We start from the raw sequence: 20,083 nt of genomic DNA on the forward strand, positions 1-20,083 counted from the left end.
GTCCTGTGAGAACATGAGTTTCATTACCAGCACTCCCATGGCAGCTCACAAATATGTGTCACTTTGGTTCTAGGCAATCTGACACCCTTTCTGGCCTTTCTGGGCGCTAAACACACATGTAGGGAGCACATCCACATATATCCAGCTAAAATGGCCATACAGCATAAAACATGTTTTTACAGAAATTTATAGGAAGGGGGCTACAATGGGGATACAAAGTGAATAAATTGTAATAAATAAATAAATAAGTACATAAATAAATAAATATTTGGAAGAAAAAGAAAATATTTTATAAATAACAGCATATAAAGCATGGTTTAAAATATGATGAGATGAATGTTTGTACTCATTATTTTATAACTTAAATATTCGAGTCTTTAAAGTTTGATGTGCTCTCTTTCCAATAGCCTGCCCTTGGGGATTATTATAGGGCATGCCAGTGGGGTGTGAGATGTTGAAACCCAAAGACGACCTTTTAAAAGCCTTAGAGGTATACACAGGAGCCTTGTCTGTTTCTTTTTAAGCCCTTGGCATTCCCAAACTTGTAAAACAAATATTCTACCACATCCTTGAAAGCTTCTCCGGATCTAGCAGAAGCACAGACGACATGAGAAAAAGTACGAATCACAGGGGATGAAGTGGCATGGGGAGAGCGCACAGTGGGGCTGGACACACTGAGCAGTTCCACAGGAGCACAGGAGCAGCTCTGAGGGGAAGATGAAACTGAAAACAGAGCTCAGCAGGAGTGGGGTGATGTGATGTGTAGCTCTGCTGAGCTGCCTGCAGAGAGAAGGCAACAGCCCTTGTCAAGGAATCAAGTTCACTCTTTTCTTCATGCACAGGACCAGGAGGCATAGAAAGAGCAGGAGCAGGCCCCACAGAGAAAGGGTGACTCCTAGACTGAAGCCAGGCTTACAGCTCTGGGGGCTAGGCAAGTAGAGCGGAATGAGCAGAGGAAAGTTGGGCAGCTTAAATGTGTGGAAAAAAAACCCTGACTACATATTGTGAGTTACTATACAGACCACAAGGCTTACCTTTTAGTCTCTTGAAGACAGTAATTACTGCCATCAGCTCCACCCACTGTTTGGAGGTTTCTTGCATGGGGAAAGAGGCTTAAAGCAGCCTGAGACAGAGCCAACTAGCGTGTATAGTTAGTATAGCAACTTTCTATAGTATAGTGTAGAAAGTGTAGCAGGAGGCATGACTTTATCTCCATTCTCAGTGTACCAGTTTTTCATTTTAATTTTATTTTTATTAATTACAATTTATCCACTTTATCCTAGCTGTAGCCCCCTCCCTTATCTCTTCCCAATCCCACCCTCCCTCCCTCTTCTTCTCCTATGCCCACCCCCAGTCCAATAATAGGAGAGGTCCTCCTCCCCTTCCATCTGACCCTAGCCTATCAGGTCTCATCAGGACTGGCTGCATTGTCTTCCCTTGTGAACTGGTAAGGCTGCAAGGCTGCTCCCCACTCAGGTGGAGGTGATTAAAGAGCTAGCTCATGAGTTCATGTCAGAGATTGTCCCTGTTCCTATTATGGGGAACCCTCTTGGACACTGAGCTGCCATGGGCTACTTCTGTGCAGGGGTTCTAGATTATTTCCATGCATGGTCATTGTTTGGAGTATCAGTCTCAGAAAAGACCCCTGTGCACACATTTTTTTGGTTCTGTTGCTCTCCTTGTGGACTTGTGGAGCTCCTGTCCTCTCCAGGTCTTTGTATCTCCCCCTTCTTTCATAAGATTCCCTGCACTCTGCCTGAGGTTTGGCTATGAATCTCAGCATGTTTTGATACCTGCTGGGTAGAGTCTTTCAGAGGCCTCTGTGGTAGGCTCCTATCCAGTTCCATTTTCTCCCTCTTCCAATGTCCGTTTCATTTGCCTTTTTGAATGAAGATTGAGCATCTTACCCAGGGTCCTCCTTCTTGTTTAGCTTCCTTAGGTGTACGGATTTTAGTATGATTATTCTACATTGCATGTCTAATATCCACTTACAAGTGAGTATATATGATGTGTGTCTTTCTGCTCCTGGGATACCTCACTCAGTGTTCTGCCTGCATGTACGCCTAAACACCAGAAGAGGGCACCAGATTTCATTATATCAAGTAGTTCCTGGGAATTGAACTCGGGACCTCTGGAAGAGCAAGCAGTGCTCTTAACCTCTGAGCCATCTCTCCAGCCCTGCTGTACTGGTTTTTAAAATCTGTGCCTATTGTGTCCTATCTTTCTGCATCTAAACTTCGCTAGTCTGGGAACCAGGGCCTGGCTGACTGCACAAAGTGGAGAAAATCTGAAAGCTGACTAGCATTTGCCTTAATTCCTCCTTTTGTAAGTACATGCTGCATGATCCCCATAACCATTTCTCTTAGATTCTATTTCTCCCATTCTGAGGGAAATGGTAGCACACAATCACACAAGAATCAACTTAGATTACTCACTTGTCCTGACCAGGCACTTATTAATGTGGGGGGCCTCCTGCACCCTAGGTGTGAAATTTCTTTCCATGCCCTGCATAGGGAGTTTACTTTCCTCGGGTCCCTCTTCCAGGCACCCGATGTCAAAGACAAACTTTGGCATCGACAGGGTAAACTGAGGCAGAACATGATGCTGGCATTGATCACTCACCAGCCTTTTCTCTGAGAAGACAAACCTTGATTCTCTGGGGCCAGTGGAGAATTCTCCTCAGGGCCTGGCAAGAATCCCTGGGGCTACCTAGAAAGACTAGGGGCCAGATAAACTCTCTGGGGCCAATGAGAAAAGGAGGGAAAGAGGGAAAGACTCATACACACACACACACACACACACACACACACACACACAAGCTCCAACCAGCTTCACATATACACATGTATACATACACATATACACTTTGGGATGATAGAGCAAAGCTAATTTCACACACACACATACATTTGGTGGATGGTGAATGCAGCAACGCTCCAACAACTTTATTTTTTCTCCCACAGCTTCTGTATCCCAGCAAGATCTTCCAAGCAATAGAAAAATTACAATATAGCTACATTGTATTTTTCTTTAAGTGAATAATTACAATGAGCATAGATAGGGGAAAAAAAGCATGTCCCACAATGCCCTCATATGCTCAAGAGCTTTACATATTATGGGTAAAAAGCAAATTATTCTCAAGAACACACGTACATTCGTAACTAATTAACATGCTATAGACTAACAAAGTGTAAGCTAAGTGTGAGGGTACTTTTCTCAGCCGTTTTCTCTTACTGGCTGGCAGGTTGCAATTTGTGGTTACAAAGGAAGAATCAACTGTTTTATTACTTAACTTAAAAAGTAATCTTTTAAAAATCTAAAAATCCTAAAAGAATCACAAATATAAACTTTTCTATAAAAACAGTCCTTTCTGCTTTAACTTCTCAGAGGGCACATTCCACCCATTGATGATGGCTGAGGTGGGAGGGGAGGAAGTGGCAGAATCAAAAGTCTCTGCCTCCGACACAGTGGGGGAAATCCTGCCACAGTCAACCGGTCTGGGACCTCTGCAGTGGATCAGCCTCCTGTGGAAACACAAGGAAAGCTTCTCCCTGAATAAGTCATCTGGTCCTTTCCATTTCCTGGTTAGTAACTCTTTTTTATTTTACTTGAGGTTTAGGAATTAATTTTGTTTTAAAATGTGTTTTAGAGACATACTTTTTCTGTAACATATTATGATTAATAACATGTAAGGCATGGTTTAAAATATGGTGGTGGGGTGCATATTCGTGATTTTGGTTTTCTGAGTTAAATATTTGAGTATTTAAAGTTTGATGTGCTCTCTAAAATAGCCTGTCCTTGGGGATTACAGGGAATGCCATTGGAGTGTGCAATGTTGAAAGCCAAACACCATTTTTTAACGCTTTAGAGGTATAACCAGGAGCATTGTCTGTTTTTTAAAGCCCTTGGCATTCCTAAACTTGCACAACAAAGGTGTGCCACATCTTTGAAAGCTTCTCCAGATCTAGCAGAAACACGAATGACATGAGATCTAGCAGAAGCACAGGCCTCTCACCCTTGGGAGCATGCACTGGGGTGGGTCACACTGAGCAGGATTGCATAAGCAGCTTTCAGGGGAAGAGGAAACTGAAAGCAGATTGCAGCCCGCCATCCCTCATATTCTCTGACCTCAAAAAATCTCTCCCTCAGTTATCAAGAGTGTGCCTTTCTGAACTTCAAATTGTTCTCCAGGATTTTCTAAGTCAAAGCTACTAACAAAAACACTTTAACCTAATTTTATTAACATCTCCAAATTCCTGCTTTTTTTTTCTATTTTGGCTTTGTCGGGTTTTGGTTTTTGTTTCTTTGTCTTCTTGCTTGCTTTTGAAACAGTGCTGCTCTGTGTAAGAGCCCTGTTTCTCCCAGACTCACTTTGTAAAACAGGCTGGCCTCGAACTCAAGAGATCCTCCTGCCTCTGCCTCCTGAGTGTTAGGAGTAAAGGGGTTTACTACCACACCCGGCTTTGGTTTTCTTTCTAAGATTAGTGGTTGGATAATTAATCTGATTCATCAGTATAACTAGAAAAGCTCAATCACTAATATTGGAAATGCCAATGACACCGTTCACTGAGGGGCTGGAAGCCACCTTAGAGTTTTCATACAACCCATAAATTATGAAGGAATGTGATGACTTCAAGGGTCACAAAACATCAGGAAGTCTTCAGAACACATCATCCTCAAGATGCCACCTCTCCAAGGTACAGCCATCTTGGTTGTGCTAACAGATGGACCATACTACACCTGTTCTAAAGCTGCTTTGGTTGTTCCCTGGCACAGCCCCAAACACTGTTTCTAGTTTTTTGTTTTCTGTTTTGTTTGTTTGTTTTGCATAGTTTAAGAAGAATTGGCTATAGCTCTTCTTTACCAGTGTCATATAATTACACTATGAATTCATCTCCTCCTGAATTGGTTTTTTTTTTTTTTTTTTTTTTTTTGGTTTTGTTTTGTTTTTGTTTTTAAGCTACAGGCTTTTTATTACCATTTTAATCCACTTGCATAAATGCTATATTTTGTATGCTGGAGAAATAAAATATTGGTCACACCACAGTCGGATTTCCTGGATTGAGATGGCATGGTGTTCTGTCTCTCAGAGAAATGACAGTCTTCCTCCTAGGACTGTGCTAATTCAGCATTTCACATCCTAATGTTTGATTCTTAATGCAGAGAAGGCTTGTCATGAGTCCCGGAGAGTATGTGCTGTGTGACACCTTGTGAACTAGAGATAGCCTTGACTGAACCAAAGAGTTGCTCCTCCAATGGCCTGTTCTGACATAGCTTTTACTTCTGAAAAGCTGGAATTTGGCTGATATATGTGACGCTACTCTCTAGACCAGACTACAAGGGCTTCCTGCCTTGCTGCCACCAGAATAGTCGTGTGGGCTCTCTGTTACAGAGTACTCTGCTTCCCCAGTGTGTGGAGACATTTCTGAACCCCTCCCTGCCTCTAGGCCCAGCTAACACAAGCTCCAGGGTCATTGCTGAGTGGTGTTTCAACAACTGGGTCTCCAGCTGACTCCATGCCCTGTGAGATCCAGAACCTAAATTACAATTTCATCCATCTCTCCGTGGATCCTGCCTCTGCTTCCATAGGCATGCTGGGATCTGATATTTCAGCCAATGTCAGAGTTATAGCACTACTCTTCCCCCAAACAACTGGGCACCTGGCATTCTCCAGAGTCTCATACTGTATGTACAGACCAGACTGTATCACCCTGGAAAAAGAACAGAATCTAAATTCCAGATAAGAATAGCTTGATGGATTCCAGACCCAGGACCTGGTTCCCTGGCTCTGAAGCTGCTCTGGAAACTCAAAGGCTCCCTTGTCTGGTCTCCGCAGTGCAGGAAAAACAAGAACAATAACATCACAAAACACTATCGAGTATATCTCTGATGCCCCACTCCCATCAGTACCTCCTAGAGCACAGAGCACTAAGACAGCTTCACTTTCTGCTCACACTATCGTGGCTGAAGAAGAATCCTGCGATTCTGCATCATCACCACCAAAGCTGCTGCATTCTGCCCAGCCTGCCTTGCTGCCTGTGAACATCTTTCAGTAATAGAATTGTGGATGAGGTGACTTCTTGATTAGACCGGCAAGTTTTCCTCCACTTGGATGTATTTTGCTCCCTAGTCAGATCTCCTTTCAGATGCTCCATCACCATCAGGCTCCCGTGAGCTTTACCACGCAGAGAACACATTCGCCACCATTCTGATGACTTGCTATTTGTTAATTGTCTAAATTCCCCTGGAGCTTATTAAACTCCTTGGGGAGGAGAGTTTGTGAATCATTTTTAATTATTTTATCTGTGGCCTGTAGTATTAGTCATCCATGATAAGCTTTACCTAAGAAATGTCGATTAAGTCATACAGATGAAGTTTGATTCCCAAGGGTTCATGCGATAGAGGCTTTGATTCCGGTATAAAAGTGGTGAGGTAACAGTACCTCTAAGACAGCACATCTCAACTTGTGGGCTATGACCCCTTTAAGGTTTGAATGACCTTTTCTCAGGGGTTGCCTAAGACTATCTGAAAACACAGCTATTTACATTAAAATTCATTACTATCAAAATTACAGTTATGACACAGCAATGGAAATAATGTTATGGTTGTGGGTCACCACAACCTGAGGAACTGTATCAAAGGGCCACAACATTAGGAAGGCTGAGAACCACTGCTCCAAGAATGAGCCTGCAGGTAGGGCAGCCCGGTCACTGGAAGCTTCCTTAGAAGAGATGAAGGTAGTGTTCTCCAACCCTGGTTAGTTCTTGTGAGGACACATTGTGATACCAAGGGAACCTTGGGCCTTGCTCGCTCTCTCTTTGCCATGCAGTAGTAACCTCTCTCGTTTCCAGCATTTGACCTTTTACATTGTGACTCAGCCGGATAACCTTCACGAGAGCTGTCAATGCTTTCATGGTGAGTCTCCAAGAGCGGAGTTTCATGCACACTTAACGCATTTAAACCCTCTATACACAGTTCTCTAGAAAAAAACCACTTAACAGCAATGTGTGAATTTTTGCAAACAGGTTTTGAAAGGCCATGTAAATGACATAGTCTGAGTATGTTGTCTTTAAAATTATATAGTTATAATATTTTGGTATGTCCACCTTGTTTGGTTTTAATTTTGCTTTTTATTAATAAATAATATATAAAATAATGGGTCATACAACATATTTGTATATCATAATATTTTGTTTATATTCCCTTGACAGAGTTCTACAAAATGTAAATCTTCAAACTTAACACCATAATAAACAATATTATTTTCTTGTGAAAAAAAATGCTGTTAGTGGGAGCAACCTCTTTTGAGTATATTTCACAATGAATAAAACTTCAGCTGAGAAATCGAAAGTTAGTTAACAGTTTTTATAAAAAAACAGGAAGTAGCTGTGTTTTTTTCAGAAGTTCATTCCTTTATAATCTACAGAGATGCTAGGAGAAACACGCACATTTAAGCCGAGTGAGGTGCTGGGTGTGGGGTGGTCTCTAGCGCTGAACAAACACTCTGAGGTGCCTTCCCAGAGCCTGGCCCTCCGCAGACACAGACAGCAGCACTGCAGCCTGGAAGGAGGTAGGTGCAGGATTTGCCTCCCTAGCCTTTCAGCATGATGGCTTTAAATGTAATGGGTGAATATAGGACATCTAGATGGAAATATGAGAACAAGGAGATCACCTTTCACTACACAAACTAGTGTTCTGAATTGGGGTAGAGTGCACTTAAGTGCACCTGAGGAGGCAGATTTTGATGCAAAGAATAAGGACAAGGAAAAGATAAAGGCTTGGAAAAGTGACACTAATATCTTCTCCTCCAGGGTCTATGACCTCACCAGCCACAGGTGGGTGGTTAGGGGTACAGTACCAGACATGAATTTCCTCCTATTGCATATTCTTTAAGGCCATTTAGACAGCTCTTGACTGCCTCCAAGATGTAAGTGTTACTCCTGTGTTCTTGAAGATAGCTTGTCATGTTCACTCTTAGATTAAAAAAAAAAAAAAAAGTATAGACAATTATTGGCTACTGAAGAGGAAGAATCAGTCTTCTCCAGCAACAAGCTTTCTGACGATTTTCCAATCCTAAGTGCTCATCCTTAAACACGTATACATATGAGCAACATTAAATGGATCCAACTGTGTGTGTGTGTAATCATATGCACAAGTAACAGTGATAATTAAAGACAAAGAGGTCACGAATATGAAAGGGAATGGGGTAACATCGGAGGGAGGAGAAGGTGAGGTGGAAATGATGTAAATACAGCACTCAAGTATGAAATAGTCAAAAATAAGATGAAGAATAATATACAAAAGAAAAGAGAAAGGCTTTAAGAAGGCCCCAACTGAGCACAGTATAAAGTTGTTTTACTTTCTTTTCTTTCCCTGTCCCCAGGGCATCAAAAACCTGAAAGCAATATTTAAATTATTGACTGATCATTTCACACACATTCTTAATAAACCTCTTTTGTGGTATTAATCTGCCTCCTACATATTATTTCAACAACCCACCAGTTAAGACAATCTCTGCTCCATGCGTATTTGGTGGAGATGCATAGGATGGAGGCTGAGCCCCCAGCCTAACACGCTTAGTCTGCTCCTGAGATGGACTGCGATCTGGACTAGGTCCCAAAGCATTGTTGGCTTTACTGGGACACACGCAGGCCAGGAGCTGAAGCTGCTGCTGCAGATGTTTATCAGTGGAAGATACTGGGAGGTTTCTCAGCAGCGTGAAGGTCAGAAAGAAGCTTGGAAGCAGATGCGCCCAATGTGCTCTTTCACAGACCAAGTCACAGTAGTCCAGAGAACGTTAACAACCAGAAATTCACACCTCAATGAAAGCGCCAGGAGAACACTCCAGATTATTGGAGCTTTTATGTGTACAGGTGTTTTGTCTGCATGTATGTCTGCATGTATGTGCCACACACATGCCTGCTGCCCAAAGGGACCAGAGAGCATGTTGGATACCCAGCAATTAGAGTTACAGATGGTTGTGAGCTGTTAAGTCCTTGCTAGGATTACTTTGAGGATTAAAAGTCGGTCCTCTAACAAGGGAAGTAGGGACGCCCTTGCCATCTTTTTGATCACTTTCCCCTGGCAGGACAGCCTTACAGGCCACAGGGGAAGAGAACATGCTCAGACTTGATCCAACTTGATAAACTGAGGTGCCTGGGAAAGGGAGCTCCCCTTTTTCAGGAAGAGGCTAGGGTTGAAGGGGAGAGAGGGAGGTTGGGACTGGGAGGGGAGGGGGGAAGGGGCTACAACCAGGATGTAAAGTGAATAAAATAAACAAATTAATTAAAAAAAATACTACAAGGTCACGTCTACAAAAATATGACAAAATACAAAATACTAATTCTAAAATGGTGCTGTTAGACACACAAAATGTACAAATTGTGTTAAGTATTTTGAGTGGTATGTAGCACAAACTGGAAAGCGCTGAAGGTTGAATTTCAGTAACTCCTGACTAGCAGAGTATCAGGAAGGTGGAAGTCACAGAATAAAAAGAAAAGAAAAGAAAAGAAAAGAAAAGAAAAGAAAAGAAAAGAAAAGAAAAAAAGCTCTTGAATGCTTTGAATTGAGGAAAGAGCTGGAGCTACATTTTGCAAATTTTGTGTGAACATTTGGGTATGGACATAGCAATGTCTGGGGATCCAGGCTGTCTCTTCCTATGATGTGTTTATTATCTAAAATCAGCGGTTGTGTTTAACATTATGGGGAAAGTGCCCTGAATCCAAGGCAGGGCAGGTTTTCATTTCTCTGTATCACTGGTTTCTTATGCCAGAAGACAGGTCAAGAATTCACAAACATGCGCAGTTTGGGGGTTAGGGGCAGAACCTGGAGGCATGGTTTGTTTTGTTTCTTTCTTTATTATTGAAAATGCATACAATATATTCCAATCATGGATTCCCTTCCCCCACCACCTCCTAGATCCTCCCTAGCCAACTAACTTCAAACCTTCTTTCTCTGTCTCTCTCTTTAGAAAAACAATAGGCAAATAAAAAATAGAAGAAAAAAAACAAAAAACAAAAAAACCAGAACATCCAACCCCACCAAAACATAATCATGAAACAAACCAACCAACCACTACAGTGAGCAGAGTTCTTTTTAAGAATCGAGTCCATTTTCTCTTCCAGCTGTGAGAGCTCCATCATGATTCCACAAGTAGTGACCAATGAGGCTGCCATGGTCAACCATTCCCAAACAGGCCATCCACAACCTACCCACCAGATGGAAGGCAGCCTGAAGAAACGCCTAAAGGCAGAGGTCAAAGTGTTGGCGGTAAATCCTACTCAGACCACCCTGGGGTCAGGGGAGGGCAGGGGAGGAGACCAGAACTAGAGATAGATTTGGAGTGTGGGAAGCCTTCCGTTTTGACACGGTGATCATGGAGTGCCCTGTAGACCAGTGGAAGCCCCTGGGTAACCTGCTTTCAGCTCTAAAAAGTTCCGCAAATGGGCGAGAATTTGCCCTTGATCTGACGTACTTAGAGTGTACTCCATGACTATATTCCACAAGACATTGAGATTTTGTTGTTTAACTCATTTCCTGGACTTACTAAAGGGACTTTGTTTTGGGTAAAGAAAGGAGCTAAGAAAGAATACATATTTTATTCTGAGAGGAAAGATAGAGCTGTTTTTCAGTGTTGCCTGTACTAACACTATCTGCATGGGTCTCCTTCTTATCCAGTTTCAGAACTTAATGGAACTTGGGCATAAAATCTTCTAGATTCCTTTGAATTACATGTAACAAATAGTTTAGAAAATTGCTTAATCCAAATTACAAGAGCTGTGAGTCTGTGAGGTGAAAGAGGATGTCAGGAAGACAAAATTTCCCTTTCAATATGGAGGCAGGGATCAACAGAATGGACACCTGGGCTGAAGGTGCTGTGGAGCTGGCCCGATAGGCTGCCTCTATGTGGTGTTCTGTGGAGATGAGATCAGCAGACTTGCTAACCATGGACTCATAGCTCAGCCCTGGCTAGAAGCTGCTGGGAAGATTTCTTGAGCATCCCAGGGCTTCAGAGACAGAAATACCTAAGATGGGCTGCAGCTGTGGCAGAACCACACCCCCTCAAGAATGAACTTTCCTCTCTCACCTCAGAGCTTTTACAATGTCTGTGAGGCTCACCATGACATTATAGAAGGAGACAATGCATGAGCTCGATGGGAGGAATGGAGAAGTTCCACTTGCCACTGCTGGTTTAATCTTCAGTCTCTCTTCTTTCAACAGGCGATCCAGATCATGTGTGGTGTGGTGGTGTTAAGTCTGGGCATCATTTTGGCATGTTTTCCACCTGCCCAACATTTGACCTCAGTGTTTTCTGTCCTGTTAAAATCTGGCTACCCATTTGTAGGAGCTTTGTTTGTAAGTAGACTTCTGTGGGGAATAAACTGGGGAGGGCAGGGAAAGGAGCTGTCACCTGGCTGCGTTTCTGTGTACTGAGAACAAGAGGTTGCTGGTAGATCTTGTTTTTCTGTGTGCCATCCACAGAAAGTCTTAGTTTAGGGGGGCAGTGGGTATTTCATTCTAAAGATCTTTTCATCTATTTCAAATAAGCATTTCTTGTGAACATCACCTTTTTACCTCACCTAATGAGTTGTGGTGAGTTTAGTGGCCTCTTGGGTTTAGGGGAAAGTACAGGAATGGGATCCAAATGATCTAGAGCTTTCTATAAAGTGCAGTGACACCCAGGGATACACCTGCAGGAAGGAACACTCATTTTTAGGCTTTGGCTCTGTTGGAGGTACTCAGGGTGATAGACTGGACATTCCTCTGAGACTCTCATGTCTGGAGTGAGGGGGTCATCACGGTTCTTCTCTCAGAGGACAGCTCTCCTCTACATTAGAGTGGATGAATCTTGCTCACAAGTGAGGTTTCCCATCGCTGTGGCTTCCCATTTGCTCACTGCAGCCCAGTAGCAGTTTTTTGGTTTTTTTTTTCCTTTCCTGTGTTACTTCCTTCGATGCACCCGCAGCTCTGCCTTTCCTTCTGTTGTGTCCGTGGTTTCAGCTTCAGCCATCTCAGGCCAATCAGTGTCTGGTTTCAACAATTTTCCGTGAATGTCCACTGTTTCCATTCAAAGACACAGCATTTCACCAGTTGCTCTATCTCCAGAACTAGACTTCCTGATTTGGACCTTTACAGACTTTCCTTGCCATTAGAGATTTTGACAGATTCTGGGTTGTGCTGGGCTGGATTTTTGTGAAATCTTTCTAAATTTAAGTTTGACTGGTTAATCTGTAATTGAGCACAGAGTGGGGGCTGTTGAAGTGACAGTGACAGCAGTGACTTGCCATACTGTTAAGGTCCCATGAAGGGTTCCATCATTTCACCTACATCCTTTCACTGTTGACTTAGCGCTGATCATGGGGCTAATGTGGTGATTTTTAGGCCAGTGCTGTTACTTTCTTCTTCTCTCCTGACCATACTGTACTCTTTACACTATGTATCCTTTGCATTAGAAGAGGCACTTAGTTCCTTTTAGTTTTATTAAGACTCTACATGTAGACCTTCGGGGTTAGCTCAGCAGTAGAACACATACACGGAATGTACAGACCCTGTGCATCTATCCATAGCACTATAGAGATAAAAACTCAGTGTGTATTTATATGGATTTATATTTATATGGAGAGGCTCTTTAACTTTGGAGAATAGAAATCACAAATTTTCTAACTTTTTTAAAACTTCTAAAGAGTGCTTGCTACTGGTTTCCTTTAATTTATTGGATGAGAGATTTTTTTTTCTGAATCATATTGAAGATTTCTCACAGTGAAACTCTGCTTCCTTTTGTTCTCATTTATATTCATCTCTAGGATCAGTTACTGAAAGTCCCTTTGTTTTCATCCGATCTGTGTTTGTTAATATCTTCCCTTATTTCTTTTAAAAAAAAACTAGTACAAATAACTCTCAAACTATTACCAAAATCTGAAAGAAAGAGGTATGTTTCCAAATCCATTTTAGGACACCAGCAATATCTTGATGCCAAGATCATGGTATAATGCCAGCCAAGAGAATGGCAAGAAAAGGACAGTGCAGGCCAACATTCTAACGGATATATCTGCAAAACTCCTCACTAAAATACTACCACATCGAAAATTGCAAATTAAAAAGTTATTTATAAATGTTCAAGTGAGTTTTATTGAAGACATCTGCCTGATTTGTATATGTAAATCAGAGTGCCATAACTCTATTGAAAGGAAGGACAAAAATCCTGTAGCTATTTTCCATTCTCTCCTCTTGTAGACCAAAAAGCATCATGTAGATTCTAAAAATCGTCTAATTCCAAATTTTCCTTTTGAATTAACAAAATGTTTTTGCTATCTTGTAAAGTATTTATGGATTTTAATTGATAGTTTTTGTTCTTATCTACTTTTACTTGTGGTTTCTGAACAGAGCACATGGGTTAAGAGACACCTCTATGAGCCTAAGAATATGTATCATTGGTCTTTCATTCCCTGAGTGTTTGTCATAAACTATGGTCACTTTGTACATAGAAATTGACCTGACAATGCCTTCCTCTTGTCTGAGTAGTTTATCATCTGTGGAATTCTGTCCATCATCACCGAGACAAAGTCAACAAAGGAGTTGGTGAGTACAAGACCCATAACCCAGAACTGATGAGAATGAGACCCAGAGAGGGCAAGTCAAGGCCAGGCTCTCCGGGTTGAAAGTTACAAGCTCTGCTCTACAGTGATTACTTCTCCTATGTTTGTGAGTTGATCCTGGGTTCTCCGTATCTCTGTAGAGCACCTTCTTCCTCTCACGGTAACCAAAACAATAGTGTGTCTGATGCCACAGAACAGTGCTAAGGACTCTCACGTAAAAAAAAAAAAAAAAAAAAAATGCCGCTTTCTTATGATGCCAATGTGTAGGCAACAGTTTATAATGATTAATCTTTATCATCAACTTGACTGGATTGAGAAGCACCTACCTGACTAATAAAACATACCTCTGGAGCTGTTCTATTTCCAAAATGATTTGGCTCCATTTCCTAAGATAAGGACCCAGGTGGAATAAAAAGGAGAAAATGAAATGTGCCTAGCAACAGATATCCTCTCACTAGGCTTCCTGACCATGTTGTGAGCTGCTCTTCTCTGCCACACATGTCCATAAATGGTCAGCTGAGCCTCTGAAACTGAGCCAAATATATATATTTGCTTTCCCACTTTCAACATTTTCCAGAAGAAAACTAAAGTCATGGGGAGAAGAAAGCCGGACTATAGGAAGAAGCTTTTGAGATCTGTAAAGATTCTCCATCAGTCAACTCACATCCCTCAAGGTGTTGATTCATGGGAGAGAATGCCACATAATGCAAGAGTTTAGGGATTTGTTTAGTAAGAGCTGACTGAGCCAGTCCCCAAATACGCAGAGTATTAATTATTTTTCTGTTGCTGTGGTACAATAGCACGACTAAAAGCAACTGAGAATATACGTACTCTCTAAGTACCATAAGCCTCATGAAAGATGCTTACCCTATGCTGAAGAAGGTTCTCTTCATACAACGAATGGAGACTAAAGAAGAATGCCAGCTAGAGTAAACCTAGTTTGTTCTAAGAGCAGACATACTATCAGCATCCTGATTACAACTGTTGTTCAAGGCATCCAAGAAATTGATTTTAGTCACTGTTTGTGGAAAGTGGCATCCAAAAGCTCCAAGCTCTGAGTGAGTTATACAATCTGTCTAAAACATAAGTGGCCTGAAATTAAATCATGTTCCAGTGCAATACAGCCGGGTGCACCCAGGAAATGCCTACCTATCACCATAATTCTCAGGGAGGTCTTAGCTCAATTTTCGTTTTCTATAAGTTGAAGAAAGAAATCCACCGTTGAGAAAAGTTTATTTTGTTGACACCGTAAGTGTTGTAGAGATAAGACCCCAAGTGAACACTGGAACTGAGTAATCAAAAACAATGAGAGGCCAAGGACCTCTGGCACTGAGGCCTCAAGTTACCAGCCCCTGTTGGTAACTTGTTTGGCAACTGTTGGTAACTCTGTTTCTTTCTGCCTCACCCTGTTTCCCTAAATGACATCTTTAGTCACATGTCCAGGTTTATGTCTGCTGCCATCTCCACTTGGCCTTACTTGGAGTCCATCATAAGGCTTTACAGGCTTCAAAGCCTACCTATCACTGAACACCCTTGGTGTATGAGCTTCTGAGAGAGGCAGTGTGTAAGGGATGAAGTGCCTCACCTGCCTTTTGAGTGTGGCTGATGTATTCCTGTGCTGGGGCTGGGAAGGATGTGTTTGTTATTCTGAAGGCATTAGTCAGGATCAGGTATGCACAAGTTCAAGTCTTGAGATACCTCAACTCAAAAAGAGCAATAGGTTAGTTGGACCCATGTTTGGAGGCCGAGTTCTGATGGCTGTATTTGTTCTGAGCTTGTAGACAGGCAGTGAGTGTCTCATGTTACTAGAGCAAAAACGTGTGCCACATGGCAGCAACAAAGAAAAATGGCTAAGATGACGGTCTCATGTTGTGATCTGATCCCTTCACGGGCTCCTCTCTAAGGACCAACCTTCAAGCGGGAGGTACTTCCTATAGGTTCTGAAAGCTCATGGTATCATCTACCTGGGGATTTACATCTTTGGTACCTGAGTCTCAGGCCACATCCGATCCAAACTGAGAATGTTGAGGGACAGAGAGCAGAGCTGGTATCTGTTTCTCCTCCTTTGCTCCGATGTCCTGAGAACGTTCTAGTTTTAAATTATAGGGTTTCATCAAATGTCAAAAAGTGAAGATTTTGCCAGGGAAGTATTTTCTTTCTCACCATTGAATACTGTTTATCCATCCAGTTGCCACTTAGGTTTTAGGTCTGTGGGTTCTTAGACATTCTTTGGGCCCAATACATGTGGTGATGTTTGGGTGATGTTTGTGATCTAGCAGATATCATCTGGGTGAAAGGAGCATGGGAAAAATAGGGATGAAAAACAAAGGACTCTGCTCTTTCTGGTGGTCACAATTATGAGTTAGGGAGAACAGAGAGATAAATTACTAATTTTTTTGTCTGCTGATGAAGACAAATAAGGAGAATTTGTGCAACATTATGGAAAAGAGTTATAAGTGATGCCTGATGCTGATTTCAGGTAGATGGCAGCCTGATTATGAACATCCTGAGTGCCTCATTTGCGTTCATCGGCATTATTATCGTCATTGTCAACCTGGCTGCTTTGCATCCTGCCTCAGACCAGTGCAACCCAACCAATGAGTTTATACCACTTTTTCCCATCACATACCACCAGGAATGCTCCGCCGTCAAGGTTGTCCTGACTGTAAGTGTTTCTAAAAGCTGCATTCAACGTTTTTAGTTTGGGGAAAATAGTGAATTTTTTTCAACCTTTTGAAAACCTCAAACTCTGTCTGGTTTGAGATCTTTAGGGAAAGGTCAAGGCTGAATAAAGCAATGGTAAAAAATGTTAATGCTTTTAACCACAAATCATTTTTAACCCCAGCATGATTCTGAGTTAAAAGCATTAACACATTTTCCAGAGGGCTGACTATATAGACAGGACAAAGATGTTTTTAGCACATGAGAAGCACTTTTAAAGTCTATGCGTAGAAGACAGCAAAAAGATATTTAAAATTTTCATCTTGTGACTATTATAATATTAGCAGTATTTTATCCGAGCTAGATTAATAGATTACCAAAATTCCATTGGTTCTTTAAACTATTGATGTAGTATGACAATAGCATAGTGAGGGAAAGAAAGATATTTTTTTAAAAAAAAAAATACCTTAAATCACTTTCTTAGACTCTACAACTTTTATTTCCACACCTTAATACACTTTCTTAGACCTTGATAACATTCAGGGTGAGCAGCTGCACACCCCTTTAATCCTGGAAGAGAGAGCATATGATATAGCTTTGGGCTACCAATCATCTTCCTCCACACCGACTCTGAGCCTGCCATTGGTTGTTGGTCTCTGGGTAGACTCTCCAACGTAAGGTCACCAGGCCTTGAACATTCTGCCTGCAACATACTTCCATAGTCACATCAGGGGAAGCTGCTCCAGGCCACGAGCGCTAATGGTCCTTTGCCAGGAACGCCCACAAGTAAAAGTTCATTTTCCTTCTCAATGATGCCTCTGATGGTGGAGATGGCTTCATCTCTGCAGTCACGTCCCATCAGGCATAAGGCTTCATTCACACCAACCTCTTCTCTCCTGGACTTAGGGAGCCCTTTCACTGATGCTGATCTGCAGCGTGCTGGAGTTTGGCCTGGCCGTGCTCAGCGCCATACTGTGGTGGAAACAGCATCACTCTGACTTCGTTCAGGTGAGTGTGCTAGCAGCCTCCTTCAATCTTGTCTGGTCCTTCTTTCTGAGGTGTTGAACTGTGCTGTCATGAATGGCAGATAGCTTGAGAGTAGTCACCGTAGCGTGAACACCAGGAGGTTTGGACTTGGAGGGAGGACAGCAGATGAAGGCATAGAGGGCAGTTGTGCAGCTGATGAGGACAGAGAACAGGTGAACCCGGCAATCACCTGGTTCTTTCCTTTTCTTCTGCAAACAAAGGAACTGAGGCTCTGGGGAGTTTATGCATCTCCTGGCATCCTCCTGAATTCACCTGTGTTTGTGGTTCTGGAGCCTGGCTGCCTCTCTCCTAACTAGAAATATTTTCTCCAGTAGTGACTAGTCCCTTTAACAGTCTGGACTTGATAAAGACCAGCCGCACACTGGAATGTATTCAGTCAGCATCCCAGGCTCTGCTCTCCTTCCTTCTGATCTTAAAATGTTTTTTCCTGTAGCAAAGATATTAAGGAAATAATGTTTAGTAGCTGCATGTAACTTTTCTCAGCCAGCTCTCAGAGTGTATGGCTTCAGTAACTTCACTCTAACAAGATCCTCAAGTAGAATGTAGAATGAAGATTAGATGATATGATCAATATGTACATTAATAATTGTGTGATATTCTCATCTTGAAACATACATAACAGTGAACAAATTTCATTATGGATATACCTGTGTCTACGTATCTTATGCACACACACATGTGTGCTTATATATATGCATACATATTCATTTGTAGTCTAAAACAATGCATTTTCTTTATTCTAGAATGTGCTTTTCCTGTTTCATAACTAAAATTATGAATCCAACATGGAGTAAAAGGCACTTTGTAGCCCTACATATGAGGAACGATTGATTTCTTATGGAAAAAAAAGGGAATTATACAACAAGAAATACATCTTCATGCTAATGCAGAAAACCAACCATCACAAGGCAGCAATGACTGTTTCTTAAAATGTAGGCTGTTTATACATTGAATACCAGTAATGAGTCGAATGGCTTCCATAATACCCTACTGATTTTAACCTCAGCCAAAGCTCAGTCCTGAAAAGAGTGCCCAAAGGTTCCCAGATATTTCTCAGAAAGCCAACAGAATGTTTCAGGGGATTGTGGTGGAGAAAAGGGGCAACATTTTCTTGTCCCCTGTAATTAACAGCAATAATTAGGTATTAACAGTCTCAGTGTTCAGAATCCCTATGGTGGTACGGGCCTTTTGTCATGTCAATTGTGCATAGAAACAAGTAGCCTGCAATGAAGTCTTAAGAAGTATACATGTTGCTGGTTTCAAAATAAAGCTTTTTTTGTGTGATTACATGTTTTATTTGTGTAATGGCTTTTTGTTGTTGCCATTGTTGTTTTACCTACAGGCATAGAAAAAGTTCCCAAAGAGACACAACATACCAGTTTGATATGCTAAAAACAAAACACAAAAACATGGAAAAGACAACTAGGAATCTCTCTCTCTCTCTCTCATTTTCTCACTTTCCCTCTCTCTTTCTCTGTGTGTGAGTGTGTTATGAATCTGAATGAACATTATTCAAAGTTTAGCAATATACTTTGGAAGTAACAGGTAACTTACTTATTTCTAGGGTTACCAGAGCAAAGAAGAGATGTTTCTTACTCCTTCTAGGAGGCTGGAGAGATGTTCCAGCAGTTTCAAGGACACTCCTGTAAAGACATGAGTTTAATTACCATCCCTCACATGTGTAAACTGAGGCCCAGGTGATCTGACACCTTCGGGTCTTTCTGGGCACTATGTATACATGTAGGGCACACAAACACGCACCCAGACAGCAGAAAACATATTTAAAGAGAAGTTTATAGTGAAATACAAAAAGTAGAAAATGATAATAAAATTAGGACCATGTTGTATACGCCATTAAGGCCTATTTTGAGTTCATAAGAAAAAAATACATACTCTCTCTCTCTTTTTTTTTTCCCTCAGAACAAAGCTTGCAACCAGATTTGGGGGAATACATAAAACAGCATTGAATTACACAATAACCTTATGCCTACAGGTAAAGACCAGCTTTGCCATCCAAGGTAAACTGAGGAGGGCCTTAGAGTCAGTGATTGATAACTCAACAGAGTTTTCTCTGAGGGAACAAAGCTTGATTAGCTGGGGCCATCAAAATACTCCCTGTAGCCTTTGAGGAGCCTTTGAGGGGCCAGTGAGAAAAGGAGAGAAAGAATCATACACACACAAACACACACACACACACACACACACACACACACACACTTGGTGAATGAAACAAGCTTCAACAAGCTCTAAAAATTTCACATATTACATGCAAACATACATACTTAATTACACACATACTTAAATACATACATATTTGGTGGATGGATCAAAGCTCCAACCAAATTCACATATATTTACACACATATACACAATGGGTGGATGGAGCAAAGCTCCAACCAACTTCATACAAACATATATATTTGATGGACCATATATTCAGGCACAAAGCAAGATTCAACAGATACCAGAAGCTCAAAATAATCCCTTGTATCCTATCAGACCACTATGGCCTAAAACTAGACCTCAACAACAACAGAAATAGCAAAAATCCTACATACACATGGAAACTCAACAACGTTCTACTCAATAGCAGCTTGGTCAAGGAAGAAATAAAAAAAGATATTAGAGACCTCCTAAAATTCAATGAAAATAAAGGCAAAACTTACCCAAACTTATGGGACACAATGAAAGCAGTGCTAGGAGAAAAATTCATAGCACTAAGTGTCTCCAGAAAGAAGTTTGAGACATCTCATATATGCAACTTAACAACACACCTAAAA

General features: G+C 41.5%; 1 pseudogene; it reads left to right on the forward strand.

Moving 5' to 3' along the window:
* Positions 1 to 18,592, forward strand: part of LOC110541260 (uncharacterized) — a 32,833-nt pseudogene extending 14,241 nt beyond the window's left edge.
* The last annotated feature ends 1,491 nt before the right edge of the window (positions 18,593 to 20,083 follow it).

This window comes from Meriones unguiculatus, chromosome 1, assembly GCF_030254825.1.
Source record: "Meriones unguiculatus strain TT.TT164.6M chromosome 1, Bangor_MerUng_6.1, whole genome shotgun sequence".
Taxonomy (NCBI): domain Eukaryota; kingdom Metazoa; phylum Chordata; class Mammalia; order Rodentia; family Muridae; genus Meriones; species Meriones unguiculatus.